General features: G+C 42.6%; 1 protein-coding gene across 9 annotated transcripts in view; it reads left to right on the top strand.

Annotated features, from left to right (window-relative positions):
- Nucleotides 1-7,343: 7,343 nt before the first annotated feature.
- ICA1 (islet cell autoantigen 1) overlaps nt 7,344-19,684 on the top strand; it is a 158,941-nt gene continuing 146,600 nt past the window's right edge. For 4 of the 9 annotated variants that reach the window (XM_055138441.1, XM_055138463.1, XM_055138451.1 and 1 more), the window contains exon 1: nt 7,344-7,575. The gene's annotated coding sequence lies outside the window, so the exon portion shown is untranslated. Of the gene's footprint in view, nt 7,576-7,645; nt 7,873-19,684 lie in introns of those variants that run through there. The other 5 variants (XM_055138480.1, XM_055138431.1, XM_055138454.1 and 2 more) reach the window with 2 other exon arrangements.

Consider the following 19,684-nt stretch of genomic DNA (forward strand, 5'->3'; position numbering starts at 1 on the left):
ACACACAGTGAAAAACATAATCATAGCTATTAAGGTTTCCCTTTCTTTGATGCCACCCCCCAGAGAGAATTGGCTCATGTTTGTTGAAATCATAAGGTTAAGAAACTTTTTTCATGGGAATCCGGAGCAATTGCACAGCGAGTATGGCGTTTGCCTTGCACGCAGCTGACCCGGATTCGATTCCCAGCATCCCGTATGGTCCCATGGGCACCGCCAGGAGTGATTCCTGAGTACAGAGCCAGGAGCCCCGTTCATTGCCAGGTGTGACCCAAAAGGCAAAAAAAAGAAAAAAGAAACTTTTTTCTTTTCCATAAAGCAGTTCTGGGTAGACATGCAGGGGACCAACAGATGATCTTTATTTTTCTTGTGGGGAGGGTCACACCCAGAGATGCACAGGGGTTACTCCTGTTTCTGCACTCATGAATTACTTTTGGCAGTGCTCAGGGGACCATATGGGATGCTGGGAATCAAACCTGGGTTGGCCACGTGCAAGGCAAATGCCCTACCCTCTGGGCTATTGCTCCAGTACCCCCAGATGATCTTTTTAAGGAGAGAAATAATTAAATTTGTCTTGAAAGACTAGTTGTTACTGTTTTTGGCATATCGAATACAGCATGGGTAGCTTGCCAGGCTCTGCCGTGCGGGCAGGATGCTCTCGGTAGCTTGCTAGGCTCTCTGAGAGGGATGGAGGAACAACTAGTCTCAAAATGGAGATGTTACTGGTGCCCGCTTGAGCAAACCAATGAACAACGGGGACAATAGTGCTACAGTCTTGAAAGACTAGCCTCAGACTTAAGAATGGATTAAGAGGCTAGTTCTAGGAGGGCAATAATTTAAATGAGAAGTCACTAAACCTAAATATGGTTCATTAAATGAGCTTGCAAAAGGAAGGTATTGTAAACCACTGTGCTATTATTTATTAGTCCCAAGATACATTTTAAATAAAAATTGTTAAATTATAGTAGAATATTAAGTAGTATTATAAAAGAAATTATATCTGAGGGCCGGAGTGATAGCACAGAGGGTAGGGCATTCGCCTTGTATGCGGCCGACCCGGGTTCGATCCCCAGCATCCCATATGGTCCCCCAAGCACCGCCAGGAGTAATTCCTGAGTTCAAAGCCAGGAGTAACCCCTGAACATCTCTGGGTGTGACCCAAAAAGCAAAAAAAAAATTATATCTGTTTGTATTTTAATGTTTTAAAGACCATTTAAAATTTTTTGACTTTACATAACGAAGAAGTATGACACTAAAAAGTATAACAGATGACCAAACCTGGTAGCTAGAGAAGATCTAAATAGAAATTGTAAGTTCTCCATGATGACTAGGATATCTTATAGAAGCTAGAATCCCATGCCAGATCTCACTCACTCACTCACTCACTCACTCACTCACTCACTCACTCACTCACTCACTCACTCACTCACTCACTGTCATCCCGTTGCTCATCAATTTACTCGAGTGGGCACCAGTAATGTCTCCATTGTGAGACTTGTTGTTAATGTTTTTGGCATATCGAATATGCCAAGGGAAGCTTGCCAGGCTCTGCCATGCAGGCAAGATATTCTCGGTAGCTTGTTGGGCTCTCCGAGAGGGACAGAGGAATCAAACCCAGGTCAGCGGCGTGCAAGGCAAATGCCCTACTCTCTGTGCTATTGCTCCAGCCCATGCCAGATCTATTAATGCAAAACCAAACAAAAGCCTATGGGTATAGAACTCTGCTAAGGAAAATTCTTATTTTTAGTTTTTTAATTTTGGTGGAGGGCACTCCCAGCGATTTTGAGGACTTTATCCTGAGTCTGCACTAAAAGGGATCACTAAAAGACTCAGGGGACCACACGGGAAGCCAAGAATTGAATCTGGGTTGGCTTCCTGTGAGGCAAGAAGCTTTACCCTGTTCTACTATGGCTACTACAGCCCCAGGACAATTCTTATATGGTTAGAACTGAGAACCACTACTTTAAATCAGGACCACAGACACACTACTGCTGTATGATAAGAAATGTGCCAAGATTTTAAGGGCAACTTCCTGAACAGCAGTTTCCTTTCCATGCTGAATTTACTAAGCTAAGCTGATGATCTTAATTACAAAAGGGGATAAAATATTTCAACGCTTTTTAGTATGTTGGAATAACTTGGAGAGTACCAAAAACTACAGATGTTTGTGCTATAATCCTGGAGATTGGGGTTTAACTGATCTTGGATGTGGTCTAGGATTAGAAATTTAAGAATCTCTGTGCTCTGGTTTGCAGCCAAGTTTGGGAAACAGTTGGACTAGACTCAAAACACTTGGGGATTATTAATGAGTTTCGAGTTTAGCTCCAGGGGTCATTCCTGGTGGCATCTTAGGAACCATGAGGTACAAAGGATTGCATTTGGCGGCTCCCAATGCAGAACATACACATTAACCCTTTAAGCCACCTTGCAGCTGCAGTCATTTAATTTTAATAAAGTTCAGTATACTCTTTCTTTTTTATATTCCTTTGGTGGTGTATCTAGGAAACTATCACCAAACTCAAGATTATCTAAATGTTCTGTTATCATCTAGAAATTAGTTTTATGTTGAGCTCTTTAATCCAATTAGGGTTTGTTTTTGTGAAAGGTTTAAGATAGGGATAAATGTGGATGTCAGGTTCTCCCATTACCATTTGCTAAAGCTAACCTTTCTCCATTTAATTGTCTATTCCTTTTCCAGGCTAAATTACTGTATTTGCAAGTATTTCTTTTCAGATTGCCACTAATCTACTCTTTTGGCATTACCATTCCATCATGATTATTGTACTTTATTGAAAATCTTAAATTTGATCAGTACCCATTTAGCATTTCCTCCTCTTCTTTAATAGCTTTAATAGCTCCTGTGTTAGCTATTCTGGATATGAGTGAATATTTTCACAGTTTCATGACATATATAAATTCATAGACTCAAGAACCTAAAAAAAAATCCCAAAATGTTATTTGAAGAATACACCAAAGATAATATAATCAAACTTCTTTAACCTAATGATCTAAAAAATACTTTGAAGCAAAGGAAAACATCTATAGAAGAAAATGATGAAGATATCAGTTTCCTTGTTAGAAACAGTGCAAGTTTAGAAGAAAACAATAGCTATTTAGTGCTGGGGGTTAAAAATAAACTGAGTTGTGAGTGAAAAAAATATTTTCAAAACAAATGGATGTTTACATATAAATGAAAATTTATATGGATGTTTTCATGTAAACAAAAGTAAAAATTCATCACTAAAGTAACTGCACATCAAGAAAATTACATTAAAATATGATTTTTTAATGACACCATGTATTTTTCGCTGATTTCACTTTATCAAGCAGACGTCTGTAGACAATGTTAAGAACTTGAATCCCATGGTCTTTGTAATAATGAGGATCTTCATGGTCCTGGAACTCACAGACTAAAAATAATTTTGGTATATAAATCTTATAAGGATTTAACTCAACATTATAATGAGAGGGGATTAAAGACTGGGTTATAATAATAAAAAGTATGATGTTTTACAATATTGAACCTTTTATTCTTCATAAACCATCCAGGTTAAAGAGCTCAGAGGTATAATAGGTCAAATCCTAAGGACCTGGGCTGCTTACCATCCCTAACAGTTTGCTCTTATCTATTTGTGCAAAGGTGGTCCAACTATTGGGAAAGGCTGAGACAGGGTGTGTTTATTTCAAGAACATAATTCAAAAGTTAAGTGCATTTTTCCCCAGTGTACTGTAATGCTCCAAATTTGATCGCATGGTTACATGTTACTAGTGGAGGTAGAAAAATTAAGGGGTTAATTTGCAGGGCAGTAGGGACTCCCAAGTAGTGCTCTAGAGGAAAAGTTAAAAGTGCATCTGATGGTTGAGTTAGAACAGTAAAACAGAACTGCTTCTTCCGTTTTTGTTTGTTTTTCTTTTGCCACACTGTGGCTGTGTTCAGGGATCACTCCTGGTGGGGATTGAGGGACCATGGGAAAGGGGGTGGTCCAGGATTAAACCCAGGAGGGCTGCATGCAAGGCAAACACCCTGTTTGTTGCACCCTCATTCTGGGCCCAGGACCTGACAAACTTTTTCCTGCTCATGACCTCTTTCCACACTAGAAATGGAAAATGAGCAGGTGCTACCAGAAAGACCTCTGATTCATTACATGCTTAATTTTGAATTGTTTTTGGTTGTTGCACATTTAAAAATCTTTTACTGTTGCAATTTTTTTTTATTTGCAACCCTCACGTTATTTATGCAATTTAATATGGTATTGCATGACCCATGGTTTAAGAAGCTAGGCGTTAGGAAATATAGGAAGTAGCTCAATTTGCCCATGATTTTTTAAAAAATAATTTATACTGTATCACCATGAGATCTCCCCCTCAGAGAGCCCGGCAAGCTACCAAGAGTATCTTGCCCTCATGGCAGAGCCTGGCAAGCTCCCCATGGCGAGTCCAATATGCCAAAAAACAGTAACAAGTCTGACAATGGAGATGTTACCGGTGCCCGCTTGAGCAAATCAATGAGCAATGGGATAACAGTGACAGTGACACCATGAGATATAGTTACAAACTTTCACAATTACATTTCAGTCATACAATGATCGAACACCCATCCCTCCACCAGTGCACATTTTCCACCACTAATGTTCCCATTGTCCCTCCCATCACCCCCACTCCATCCCTCCCTGCCTCTGTGGCAGGTACTTTCCTGCTTACTCTTTCTCTAATTTTGGGCGTTATGATTTGCAATACAGGTACTAAGACCTTTGCGCATGATTGAACCAAAGGTTTGATCCCATGCATCAATTAAAATACCTTTATGATCTGCACCTGAGCATAGTGATCTGCCTGTCCTGCACAGAGGGATACGGTTCTTTACAGGACAGTGAGGTTCATTTGCCCTAGTCAGCCAAGACCAGGGCAAAGCTATGATAGCAGGACTAGGTCTGGCCACCACAGACAGTAGTATTCTCCATAGCAGTGCACTGCACTGTCGTCTGTCCTGTTATTCGATTTGCTCAAGCAGGAACCAGTAATGTCTCCATTGTGAGACTTGTTATTGTTTTTGGCATATCAAATATGCCACAGGTAGCTTGCCAGGCTCTGCAGTACAAGCGGGATACTCCCGGTAGCTTGCCGGGCTCTCCAAGAGGGATAGAGGAATAGAACCCGGGCAGCTGCATGCAAGGCAAACACCCTACTCTCTGTGCTATTGCTCCAGTCCCTCCATAGCATATGAAAGACAAAAACATTTCACTAGTGATGAAAGCCATGCTGTTATATTCTGAAGCTATCACCAACATTTGTCTTGCTGAAGTTGATACTTGGTGTGTAGAGAATTAAGGGACTATGCTTTGTGCAGAAAAATAAGTCAGTGTAGTGATAAAAATATTACATGTGAATGTTAAAGTCTTCTCTGTAAAACAAGCCTCTCTTTATAGTAGCCTACAGGTGTTTTATTTGTTTTGGGGCCACACCCAAGGTTTACTCAGGATTTATTCCTGGCTCTGAACTCAGGGATTACACCTGAGAACATTTGCAGGACATTGCAGGCTTGGAGGACCATATGGGATGCGGGAGAATTGAACCCCGTCAGCTGAGTGCAAGATACGTACTTTACCCACTGTATTATTTGTCCAGATCTGAGTCTTAGTTTTGATAAGAACAACAGATAAAATTAATTAACCAAAACTAATGTTATTAATTAAACAGTTGCTGTATTTTCATATGAACACACAAAGTTTAAGACAGAACTCCACTGAAATTGTTTTATTTTGATATGTGGAGAGTACAAGTGACCATAGAGATTGCACCAAAATTAGTCTGGGGTCCAGAGATATTGTCTTGCATGCAACTAACTGGGGTTGGATGTCCAGTAATCCCTATGGTTCCTGGAGCACCGCCAGGAGTGATTCTTGAGTATCCAGCCAAAACTAAACCATGAGCACTGCTGGGTATGATCCCACACCCCCGGAAAAAAAAAAAGACTAAATCAAAATTGGTGAAGATGTTTAAGACAGTGCAGTATGTAGGGCATTTTGCCTTCATGCAATAGTAGTTCAATCCTTGGCACCACATCCTTGGGAACACATTCGTGTTCCCTTAAACCCCACCATGAGTGATCCCTGAGCAAAGTGGGCGTGCCTTCTCTTGAAAAAAAAAAACCCTAAAATTAAATATACAGGAATGCTTTTCCTTTCCTCAAATTTTCTCCTGGACTTCAGCTTTTCAATAATTTTGATATCTTGTAGACAATATTAGTTGTTTGTTCATTAACACTAAGGACTCGACACTTGCTCAGCTCTTTATTTTGTGTCAGAGTGGAACGAGTTCAAAACCATTTTTGACAAATAGATTCCACAAAGACTGAACTCCAAAGAATAATGTCAACTTTAAAGGTTATATCAATTCTGGAGCTGTACAATCTTATTACCTTTCTATTAAAATGTCAACATTTTTCTGTTTTCCTTTTTCTCTAAGAATCTTGTCAAGACACTTTCTATGTTGAGATTAAGTGGAATCACTTGGTTCAAACCCTTTGCTTAATACCCATTAGCTAAATGCCTTAATAACATCCTGAGTAGTATTTTCATTTGCTAAAAAGGTGTAATATTTTACTTATGAAGCTTTTTGCATTGCTCGAAGTATTACACGTGCAGCACATATCTGGCACATAGCAAACAGGTGTTCAAAATATCTAGGACTTGAGATTTGTTTCATTCCGCCATTACTCTTACTCTTTCATTCCACTCTGTTACGTTGTTTCAACCCAAAACGGTTCAGTTAACTTCTCTCTAGCAAACACTACCCCCAGGGATGCAGTGATAGCTCATGGAGAGAACTTTTAGCCTCGACTGGGGTGGCACTTATTCTGACACGTTTCTTCCCTGGTAACAAAAGAAGGCAAAGTTTACACAGTGGACAAGTTAGGGGCCACAGTGATAATATAGCAGGTAGGGTGTCTTGTACGAGACCCACGCGGGGTCGATTCCTGGCACCCCATTTGTTCCCTGCTGCCCAACCAGGAGTGATCCCTGAGCTCAGAGCTCAGTCGAGGTGGCCTAAACTCCCAAATAGTGTAATATTATACCATACAAACTTATGGAAGATCTATACATATCCATAACGCTTGGCTTTTTCTTTCCTTCTCTTTTTCACTGTCTTTTCTCTTTAAGCCCAACTTGATTTCGAGGAACGGTCCTCTCTAACTTTGTTTGGCGTCACAGCGATCAGCACTGCTGTGCCCTAGAGCCACAGAAATCTACCTGGAAGCGAGGAGCGTGCACCGGGCGGGGCACGGCGGGAACCCGGGGACGCCCAGGTGCGAGGACCGCCTGGTCCGTCCCCACCTCCAGCGCAGCGCGGGGCCGGGATCAGCCTGGAGGTTGGCAGCGGCTCCCACCTGTGGCCCGGGTCATTGTGACGCAAATGCTACGGACACGTGGAACACCTGCGGGAGAGCAGGGGCGGGGTCACCCGGGGCGGCTGTGACAGCGAGGGGAGGATACCCCAGGAGATGGGGGTCGAGGAAAGACCCCAGGGAAGAGGAAGAGGGCGACCCACACTCCCTGTTCCGGAGCCGCTCCGAACGAGGTGAGGCTGCGGGCCGATCGGTCCGCGGCGCGCCGGCGCCCACGCAGGGAGGGTGGCCCGGCGGGGTGGCCGGGGCCGGGCGCGATGGGGCCTCGGGCGCTCCCCCCTGGCCGCGGCGCTGCGCTGCGGCGCGCACGGGCTCGGCGGGCTGCGATTCGGCCCGCGGCCGCCGCAGGAAGGGCCGCTCCCGCGCTCCCCCGCCCCTCCCCTGCCTGCTGCTGACGCCGACGTCGTCTGCGGGAGCCGGAGGGACGCGCCGACCGCGGCCGGGAGGCTCCTGGGGGCCGCGGCGCCGAGGTACCTGCCCTCCGGGGCCGGGGCGAGGGCGCGCCGGGCGGGCTGCGGGCTGCCGCGGGAGACACCGGGCCCCGGGGGCCATCCGGGCCGCAGCCAGCTGGGGGCGAGCGGCCGTGGGGCTGGCGGGTCGCGGGGGTCCTGCCCCGGAGGGCCCGCCAGAGCTGCAGCGCCCCCCACCGCAATTCCTCCCCTCCCCCTCTCCCCCCTCGCCGCCTCCGGGCCTGGGAAGGGCAGGAGGATGCGCGCACCCCGACAGCGTGCGTCAGCCGGGAGGAGCGGGAGCGGAGCACCCCCACCCCGCCACGCCGCGCCTCGTCTTCCCAGTGGCTCGGCTCCACCACCCCAAGGGCCCAGATGCGCAGGGACCTTGCGTCCCGGGCGGACTTGTTGACAAGTTCACCTGCCGCCGCGGCGCGGGGTGTCAGCTGTCCCCCTTAGCCTTATTGCCCATCTCGGCGGCGACGGCAGGGAGCTCAGGGGCACCCCTATATATCCACTAGCGCCCTGAGGCCTGAGTGCGGTGCCCCGTGGACCAGGTGTGCACCCAGCCGGAGTGGCAGTCCTTCGGCAGGCCAGGTCCCTGCAAAGACTAGCGTGCCCGTTTCCTTTGGGTGCTGCTGACTCCGCCTTTCCTGCCTTGGGGTTATTGCAGCTCCTGCTTCCTCCAGAAACGAACATATCCTGTTATTAAGCCTGGCTGTACCCGGAGCGCCTCCCCATTAACCTCTGCCACTGTCCTTTCTGTCCGCCCATACCCGCCAATCCCTTGGTCCCCCAGCTTCTCTTTGGGGGCTTTGAAAGTACGGAGTCCTTTTGCTGGTGAAAGGCAGGAAGTGCCTGGTTGTGGAGAGAGAGATTATTTTGAGTGGGAATTAGATTCTCTGCTGTATTTAGATAGCGCGCGCGCACACACATACACACACGCACACGCACATGCACACGCACATGCACACACCAGAAGCAGAGTGCTGGGTGGCAGTCTTAGTAACTGAGATAGGGTAACGATAAAAAAAAATGATCAGGGCTTGAAAAACAGGTCACCAGTTGGTTTGAAAATGATATTGACTATAGGAAGAAGGGCATTACATTAAAGTCTATCAATTATGACTCATTGCAAACATGTAAATGATATTAATATAGGAAGAAGGGCATATAAGGTATTGACCATTCAGGTCTATAAATTATGACTCATTGCAAACATGTTCTTGTTCAGATATGTCAGCCAAGTCTCCAGGAAAAAAAAAAAGTCAGGTTCCTGTGAACCTTTGGTTTAGATCTTTCTACTGACCTTGTTTGTGGGCTTGCAAAGTGAAGCAGAAATACTTACTGCTTTACATCCATGTTCTAGGCTCAGGTTAGTTCCTTACCTTCTATTTGAAGCATGCGCGCACACGCGCGCGCACACACACACACACACATTAAAATAACTTTTAAGAGGGTTTTCAAACCAATTTCGTTTTAGTTTTCCACCTCTGTGAAACATCATGATTGATCGGGACAGTGTTCATTTCAAATCCTTCTAGCTTAAATATCAATTTGGTTTTAGGCTGTCTCATATATTTAACTGCAGATGTGCTTTCTAGTTATATCTTTTGCATTATTGGGGTAAATAGTACTATTAAGTAGTGGAGTGCCCTGAGTTCACAAGCTGACCCACTCATGGGTCATTAAACAGATTGCTCAGCATGCGGGCAGATTTTTTCATAGTTGTCTTCCTTCCATTTGGTGCAGACTATCTTACTGTTTTCTCTGAATGCCTTTCTTTCCACTTCAATCTGCAAAACATTAGAAAAGTGTGTTACTGAGAAGAAAGAAAGTCTTCAAAATCGCTTAAGTTCGCTGTAGTTGACTTTTGTTTCCAGGTGCAGTTTTATCAGTGGCAGGGAGGTGTGGCAACTGTGAAATGACATGGTAGGATATGTATGTGTTGATGTGAACAACTAGCTTGTGAAAGCTAATGTAGAAGGTGGGGAAGTAAATAGATCACATGGATCAGGACGGATATTTCCTCTGATGGCTGGTTAAAGCCCCAAACTAGAAGCCTGAAGGTAGTGGCAAAATTAATGGCCTTTTTAATCCATCTGCACTGTCACATTTATGGACCATGAAAAGGGATGTTAACTGCTTACTTTTGTTCATGAGCATGCCTGCAATGATTATTACTTAAGGTTCTTACTGCCTCCTTTCTTTCTTTCTTTCTTTCTTTCTTTCTTTCTTTCTTTCTTTCTTTCTTTCTTTCTTTCTTTCTTTCTTTCTTTCTTTCTTTCTTTCCCTCCTTCTCTCTCTCTTTCTCTCTTCTCTCTCTCTTTCTCTCTTTCTTCTCTCTCTTTTTGCTTTTTGGGGTCACACCGGCAATGCACAGGTGTTACTCCTGGCTTTGTGCTTAAGAATTACTCCTGGTGGTTCTCAGGGGACCATATGGGATGCTGGGAACCGAACCCAGTGGGCCTCGTGCAAGGCCCTACCCACTGTACTATAGCTCCAGCCCCACTGCCTTCCCCTTTCCATAGTCTGCCTCAGCTGAGCCTTAAAAGCTGATAGAGGAGAAACTTTTCTCCCAAACTGTTATTTTTCTTTTTCAGTATCAAATCATATCTGGCCCTGTGGGTAATATGCAGAGGATAGAAAGTTGCATTCTAATGGAATTTGATTATAACCCTAGCTGCAATACTTTACAAATTATGTAGCCTTATCAAGTTTAACTCTCATTTCATTTGCAGCAAGAATATACAACCATGGGTCTGTGATATGGATTAGAGATAATAAAACACTTTGCACAGTAAATAGAACTCAAGTAGTAATGATGAATCATTCTTTCACATGCTAAAACATACCTGTTTTGTATCTCAAAAAAAAAGGGGTGCTACTGCGTTCCCTGTACTAGATAATGTTTATCAAATTTATTTTAAGTGGTTCAGGTGATTTTGTATTAATACTAAGCAGTTGGAATTTCTGGAATATTCCATGAAACTGGGGAATAAAAAACGTGGTCCAAGAACAAATCAAAGTTAATTGGTTCCAGTGGGGTTCGATCATTCAAGCCATTGCCACTCAAATGTGATCCATGGCCCAGTAATATTGGTTTCCCCTGAGAGCTTGTTAGATGTGCAAAATCTCAATCTCAACCTGCCACATAGATCCACTGAATTTGAATATGCATTTCAACAAGATCCCCAAGTGATTCCTATGTACATTAAAGTTGGAGAAGCATTGTTATAACCTGGTATTTATCAGACCTTTGTGTTAAGTAGGATCATCTGGGGTCTTGTTAAATGTGAATTCCCAGCGTGGTTTTCCCCCATCTGTTTTCTTTTAAATGCCTTTGGTATATCTCTAATATTTAGGTTCCTTCCATCACTCTTTGAGAAACACTGAACCAAATGTTTTGTACATTGTGAGTTGAGAGAATTGAATTTATAAATCAGGGCAAGCATTGCTCTGGTTTCAGTTAATAGTCATGGAAGTGTTAGTAAGTAGAAAATAGGGTATTACTGGAGTTTTGGGGCCACACATAACCATGCTAGCAGGACTTGGGGTTCCTTATGTGATGCTGGGAACCCACCCTGGCTCAACCATATGTAAGGAATTATTTTATAAATCATATAAAATATTACTAGACTCAGAGAAAATCGAAGCACTCAATTTTAGAATTTAACAGAAACTACTGGATTGGTAAAGGGCAATGGAGTAAGACAACTGAGTGCAATACAGTATAGAATTGAGAGACACGAGGTAAATTTGCTCAGTGCTAGAATCACCGACTATATACATAATGTTGTATTGTTAATCCTGAGACTATAGATCTGAGTGAAAATACTTCTCATTGTAGATTGTGAGGGAATTTGTATAATAAATGGCAGCAAAGCATTACAGCTTCTTTCCCAGCATACACATTAAAATCCATTTGCTTTCTTTCCATCATCATGATCTCACACACACTTCTCTGTTCCCAGAATAGGGTATGAGTAAAAATGTCTAAAACCTAAGACTACTTAAGTCTTTTTTATGTGTTTCTGGTGCAGTGTATTCAAAGCTAGGGATTAGTTGTTCATTGTGATAGGTGGTCCCCACTCTTCTGATTGGTTAGAACCCTTATATCTTCAAGGAGTCCTTCAGCAAATGTCAGGCTTGTCATCCACAAGTACTGTGATGATAACGGATTTGGGACAAACACTGTCTAACTCTGATCGGAGAGATTGTGTTTAATAGAAACAGAGACCATTAATGTTTCTTCCTCCAAGAGTAGAATGGAGTGATGAAAAACAGGAACCGAAGAAGCAAAAGCAGACCTGAATTTGCTGCTTGTTGACAATTACATCATCGGTTTCATCTTATTTTCTCACTTGAAAAATGGATTGGTGCCCCTTCATGGTATTATTGTAGGGATGAGATAATTTTAAGGGCTTTATACAGAAAGTGCTCGAAAAATTGATGTGTGTTACTACTACCCTTGTCCCATATATTTATTTATTAAGTGCCTACTGTGTTTCAGGTATTATGTTGAGTATAAAAAGAAGATAAACCATTAGCATCCCAGCTTTGAAGCAAGTTGCAGTTTAGTGCAAGAGATTCATAATTAATTAGCTCTATGCAGATTAGTAGGAGTAGAGGACACCACCAATATAGGGCAGTTAATTCTTCAGGGAAGCAGGAATGGCAGGAGTTGTTGAGCTAGAGAGGACTTCACTGAAGTCCTGGGACAGATCATGGGCTTTTCCTGACTGCTCAGGAGTGATCCCTGGAAGTACTTGGGAGACCTTTTGCAGTGTTTGGAGATCAGATGGGTCGGCGGAGAACCATGCAAAGCAAGCTCCTTATCTTCTGTACCATCCCAGTCTGGATCTCCAAAAAAGAAAAAAGTCTTTTGAAACAAGGTGTAAGTTGGTGAAATGGACAAAGGGGTGGAGGGAATTTCAAGTGGAAAGAAACTTCTCAAAGACTTCACATGGATTTTGTTATTTAATTTGGGGGCCACACACAGTGATGCTCAGGTTTTGCTCCTGGTTCTGTACTCAGGGATAATTTCTGGTGGGGCATGGGGAATATATGGGATGCCATGACCAATTCAGGTTGGTCGTGAGCAAGGCAAAAATCCTGCCCACTGTGTTATCACTCTGGCCACAAGCCTTTACATGTATTAAGTAAAAGCCCTGTGTCTGAAATTATCAGAGAGGATAGTTTTGTATGAACTGAACAGATTATTTTGGAAAGAGGACCAGAATGTGAAAACTGTTTTTTTTTTTTTTTGGCTAAGTTTTGAATTTCTCTGTAAGTGAAAGCAGAGCATTTGAAGTAGAATTGTGGTATGATAAGATTTGTGTTTTATTCTAGGTCTGATCATAGTGTCAAAGATTAGAGTGGGCAGATAAGGATTCATGATGCCTCTGTCCTAAATTAGTCTTTGTTATGAATATGGAATGGAAATTGTTGAATAGATTTTAGGAGGTAGAATGGAGATAACTTGAAAACTGCAGACAATAAAAGTCGAATTTTCAACCTAGATCACTCAGTGGATTTCATAGTGATAATTAACATAGCAACCACAGGAGTCCATTTGGGGGAAAAGACAGAAGTTTAATTTTAGATGTGCTAAATTTTAAGTGCCTATGTGACATCCCTGGTGAAGATTATAGTAGGGCAATGGAAACTTAAACACCTCTTCAGAGCACCAGATGCACACTTTCATCTCCCTATGGTAATTTCTGGAGGGGTGTTTAATTTTGGAAGTCATTGGTATACAACTGTTGGTTCAAACACTGTAAGAGAAAAAGCAACTAGACTATAGGAAAATATGGGACCCAAGCAATAGTACAGTGGGTAGGGGCTTGCCTTGCATGCGGTTGAATGAGTTCAATCCCTGGCATCCCAATTGGTCCCCTGAGCACCTCCAGGAATGATCCCTGAGTGCAAAGCCAGTAGCAAGCCCTGAGCATTTCTGGGTGCGGCCCCCAAACAAAAATAAATAAAATGTAGAAAAAACGTGGCTGAGGTTGGAAATGTTGGGTCATTGATATTTGAGATATGGGCACAAAAGGAAGAAGTGGCAAAGAAGATGGAAAACATGCAGATAAAAATATGTTTACTGAGAATGAAAGGGCAAGACTTCAAGAAGGGAAGCGAATACAGTCAGAGGTCGAGGGAGATGGGGCTGAGCTGGGTTTTGTAGTGAAAAGCATTCTGTGACCTGATGGAGAAAGAAATGTCTTAGAAGAACTCTGAAGGATTCGAATGGCAACTGGAGGGGAAAAAAAGATTGTAGAATGTTGGTTAAAGGCAGAGAGCAAGAGAGTTTGAATAACTTGAAAGAGGAGAAATAGATGGGCTGACATGAGAAAGGAATGAGGTTGAAAACTGTCTTTTGTAGGGAGAAAGAAGGGGATAGCCATGGATATATCATGGTGCCGGATGCTGGTAGTTCTGAAGAACTGAGCAGTGATGCACAAAACTTACTACTTCCACCAAGATACTCAGTATACAATGCTTATGCTGCAATTGTCACAACGTGTAAAAAAGGAATCAGTCATCATCACCCTGGGAGTTTTCACCTACCTTCTGCTTTAGAAGGCACTGATTAAATGTTGCACGATTATATTGCACTATTTCTTCAGTATTGGCATCCTTGTGAAGTTGGTGAATTGCACATTGCCAGAATACTCCCCTCTGCTTCCTGCTTCTGCCTTCTTTCACAGACATGTGCAAACATATCATCATCATATCATCATCCCGTTGATCGTCGAATTTCTCGAGTGGTCTCAGTAATGTCTCCATTCGTCCAAGCCCTGAGATTTTAGAAGTCTCTCTCTACTCATCCTTCCAAAAATGCTGTACTGGAGGCTCTTTCAGGGTCAGGGGAATGAGACCCAGCTTGTTACTGGCTTTGGCATATGAAGACACCATGTGGACCTTGCGAGGCTCTCCCATGTGGGCAGGAAACTCCCAGTAGTTTGCCAGGTTCTCCAGAGGGAGAAGTAGGCTATAAGGTATCGTTTCTCGGAGCTTGCTTTTAAGTATCTGGATGCTGGCGGTTGACAGGATTACATGGCTGGGCGGGGGTGGGGGGGCAGTCAGTCCCTGGGTGTGACCGCCTAGCTACTGGGAAATGGGAAATCTGGGCAGAGGAGGCCCAGTCCTGATCCGAGCAGGCTTGGAGGTCTTAGCCCTGGGTCCCACACACCTGGGTTCCTCTGCTGGTTCCTTCATGTGTGAGGCTAGTCCGAATGTGTAGAGAGGGGCCTTGAGCATGGCTCCAGAGGTTTTCGGCCTCAGGAGTTCTGCTCGTCTTCTCGGGGCAGGGAGGGAAGTTGGAGCCCATCCCCTCCGAGGAGGCCCTGGGGAGGACAGCCAGGTGTGCGATCAAAAGACTCTCTGCTGCAAATATATAATTAGTTAATATTTGGCATGAAATAAAAGTATAAGTATAGCGAACAAGATTCTATATTTTAATAATTTTAGCTGTTTTAAGTATACAATTAGTTAATATTTGCCATGACATAAAAGTATATATTTCTATAAATTATGTTTCTTACATGAATAATATATAATTAAAATTAATAATTTGTAATCATTAACTAAATTCTATAATTTGCACAGACCTTGACTCTCTGCCTTCATGATATTTCCTGTTCATTCTATCTGGTTAATAATCCTGGCCTACCAGTTATTTATATGTATGCCAAAGATCCTGTCTTACCAGCTCCTCATAAAAAACAGTTTTTTGTCTTATTAAGTCTGAGTATTTCTGCTATTTAATTCCATGAACTTCTTCCCCCAAAAGTGAAAAGAACCTGAAAGGGAGGATCTTACATTCATTCATAGATAACTCCAACTTGATGACCCAAGGGATGGCAGGCCAGGGTGGTTGAAAATTGAGAGCTTTATCTTTCTGCTTTCCTTGTGTGCTGATTTTTAAGGTTCTCCTCTTGCTTCTTCATCTCTTACTTGGGCTGCATTCCTTTCTCGCTCTTAACCTACTCAGAATGCAAGCATGCTTCTCACTTTACTGTGGAAAGTCCTCAAAGACAGTTATTTCCCACAAAAGGTGCTGTGGGATTTCTCTGTGGGACCAGAGCACATCAAAAACCTTTTATAAATCTTGTTTTGGTGTCTATATTTCTGTAATTTAAGACTAATGAGAAGGGCTTGTTCTATGTCTTGGGAAATTTTCTTCATTCTGGAACCTGAGTTCTCTTATATAAGAAAAAAAAGCAGATTCAACTAAATTATCTAAAAATTCTATCCTTTCTCTGAGTGATCCTATGGAGATATAAGATAATGGGTCATCACTTTAAGAGGGTTTAAATTATTCAGTTCACTCTAGAGAGAACCTGGTAAATGTCAGTGTGATTTCATTATCACTGCTGACGTTATGCTTAGTTATGCTTACATGTAACTTCACAGAACTTAAACTTTTATTTCATGGCAAGTATTAATTATGTATATTTGTTTATGGCATATATATGCATTCTTTGTAAACATGTGGACACATTAAATTTGTTTTTGTGTTTGGTTTTTGGTCACACCCAGGAATGCTAAGGGTGCTCTGCACTCTGCACTCAGGGTCCCCTTTTTGGGGTGGGTTGAGGAGCACCCACTTCGGGCAGTACTCATGTGTTACTCCTGGCACTCCACTCAGGAATTACTCATGGCAGTGCTTGGGACACCATATGGAATACTGGGGATCAAACCCTGATGGCACTTGCAAGACAAGTGTCCTGCCCACTGTGCTATCACTCAGGCCCCTTACTATCACAGCAAGTCCCCTTGCTGAGGGGACTATATGAAGGTGTGGAGGGTGCCCGGGACGGAACGCAGGTCAGTTGTACACAGGCTCTTTTCTTACTGTACTGTCACTCCATCTACATTTTTACATTTGATGGTCTTTTATATATTTTCCTTTGTAGTTTAAGTGATGATTATAATAATGTTCCAGTTTCTGGTCTTGATGTACAGAATTACGGCTTACACTCACTGCTGAAGGACGTTGCCCCTCTTTTTTGTCCACTCTATTCCGTCTTTCCTTCCTTCCTACCTCTGTTTCCATTATTTGCTTGATTAAAAGATATGTTTTGGTGTAGACCATTACTTCCCTTAGCAACACCCAAATGCTCAAGACCTTCTACCACTTACGTTTACATGTTACATCCTGGGAGTCTATTCACTCCCCTCACCCCATTCTGACACTCCTCACATCTGTATTATAGTATCCAAGGTTGACTATTGATTTCTATATTGTCTATACCCTTTTGTTTCTTATATAACATAGATGAATGAGATCATTGTGTATTTGTTCTTCTGCCTCTAGCTTTTTTCTCTCAGTATGTTATCCTCCAATTCCACCAAGTGGCCATGAACTGCATGACCATTTTTTCTAGTGGCTACATAGTATTACATTATGTATATGTACTACAGCTTTTTTATCCATTCATATTTTTGAACATTTGGGTTGCTTGTATTACCTGGCTATTATACTAAGAGCTACAAAGAACTTGGGCCTATATATATGTATACATATATATATATATATATATATATATATACATATATATTGTATCACGATCACGATAACCCGTTAATCACCGATTTCTCAGGCGGGCCCAGTAACATCTCATTTCGTCCTTTCCCTGAGATCTTAGAAGTCCATCTGGACTTGGCCCTCCCAACGATGTAGCACTGGGGGCTCTTCAGGGTCACGGAATTGAGATCCAGCTTGTTACTGGATTTTGCATATGAATACACCATGCGAAGCTTGCAAGGCTGTCCCATGTGGGCAGGAAACTCTCAGAAGGCTGCTAGTGTCTCCCAAAGGGAGAAGCAAGCTAAAGATATCGCTTCTGGGAGTTTGTTTTTAAGTCTCTGGATGTTGGCCGATGGAATTACACACACCTGGGTTCCTCTGCCAGTACCTTCATGCATGAGGCCTGTCTAAATGTGTGGAGAGGGGCCTCCAGCATGGCTGTAGCTAGGTTCCGGTGGTCCTTGGCCGCCGGGAGCTCTGTTCGGTGTGGGGAGGGAAGCTGGAGCCCATCCCCTCCGAGGGGCCCCGGGGGAAGACAGCCAGGCGTGTGGGCAAGAGACTCTCTACATCACTCTCTTCTGAGAGCTTGCTTTTAAGTCTCTCTGGATGTTGGCCGTTGATGGGATTACACACACCTGGGTTCCTCTGCTGGTACCTTCATGCATGAGACCTGTCCGAACGTGTGGAGAGGGGCCTCCAGCATGGCTGTAGCTAGGTATATATTGTACATATATATATGTATATATATATACATATATATTGTTTGTTTTTAATTAATGTTTTTGTATTTGGGAGTTAGATATCTAGAAGTAGATTGCTAGGTAAAATTGGAGCTCCATTCTTACTTTTTTGAAAACTCTCCATACTGTTTTTTTTTTTATTATTATTTTTTTGCTTTTTGGGTCACACCCGGCAATGCACAGGGGTCATTCCTGGCTCATGCACTCAGGAATTACCCCTGGCGGTGCTAGGGGACCATATGGGATGCTGGGATTCGAACCTGGGTCGGCCGCGTGCAAGGCAAACGCCCTACGCGCTGTGCTATCACTCCATCCCCTCTCCATACTGTTTTATAATGAAGCTGAACCAGGTGATGGTCTCACCAGGAGTGAATGAGTTACAACAAATATCGCCACTCTTTGTTGCTTTTAGGGTTTTAATATATGCCATTTTCACTGGTGTGAGGTGACATCTCATTGTTCTTTTGCTTTCTGCTTTCCTGATACTTAGTGCTAATGAGCACCTTTCCATATATTTATTTCCCATCCTTGTCTTTGTGAAGTGACTACTCATTCCTTCTCCCTTTATTTTTTTATGGGGTTGCTGTGGGGAGTTTTTGTTTTGTTTTACCACTGAATTTCATGAGAGCTTTACAGATTTTGGATGTTATAGAAATCTTCGTCTGGTTAGCTAGATGTCTTTTCACTTTAGCCCAGTTATTTTGCCATGCAAGACTTTTCCATTTTATAACAAAAATAGTCCTAACTATTTTTGTTAACTTTGCCATTGGAATTGTTGATGATGTCTTTGATGTCCAGATTTTGTCCCTAGAGTTTGCATGCTTTCTAAGTTTTCTGGGCTAACCTCTAGGTCTTTAACCACTTTAAGTTAATTTTTGTGTTGGTGTGAGGAATGGATCAGTTTTGTTTTTCTAAAAGTGGCTATCCAATTTATCCTGCACCCATTGCTGAAGTTGCTTTTATTTCACTCCAGGCATCCAGTTCTTTCATCATAGATTAACTCCCATATCTGAGGAATAATATCTGAGGATAACAGGGGTCTCAATTCTAATCCACTGGTCTTGTCATTCTATCCTTACTCCAACACTGTGCTGTTTGATTACTGTACCTCAGTAGTATAAAGTCAGGAAATGTGATACCTCCTAAAACATCTTCTTCACAATGGCTTTGACTATTTGTTGGGTTTTATGCTTCCATACCTATTTTAGCAATGTTCATTCTAATTTTTAGGAGTGTGTCCCCTGATATCTTCTTACACCACAGCTATATAATGTATTCTTGGAAGTCTGGGACAGCAGTTAGACAAAATAAATAAATAAATAAATAAATAAAGTGATCCAAATTGGAAGTCAAACTCTGATATTTGAAGGTCACACGATAACCTATGTAGAAGACATGATATCCTAAAAACTTCTCTGAAAGACTCTTAGAAACAAACTATTATGTCAAAGTCATCAAAGTAGAAAGCTACAAAAATCAAAGAACAAAAACCTATATACACTTCTATATGCAAACAATGAACTAGAAGAAAAGGAGATCATAAAGTCTACTCCATTTA

Source organism: Sorex araneus, chromosome 1, assembly GCF_027595985.1.
Source record: "Sorex araneus isolate mSorAra2 chromosome 1, mSorAra2.pri, whole genome shotgun sequence".
Classification (NCBI taxonomy): Eukaryota; Metazoa; Chordata; class Mammalia; order Eulipotyphla; family Soricidae; genus Sorex; species Sorex araneus.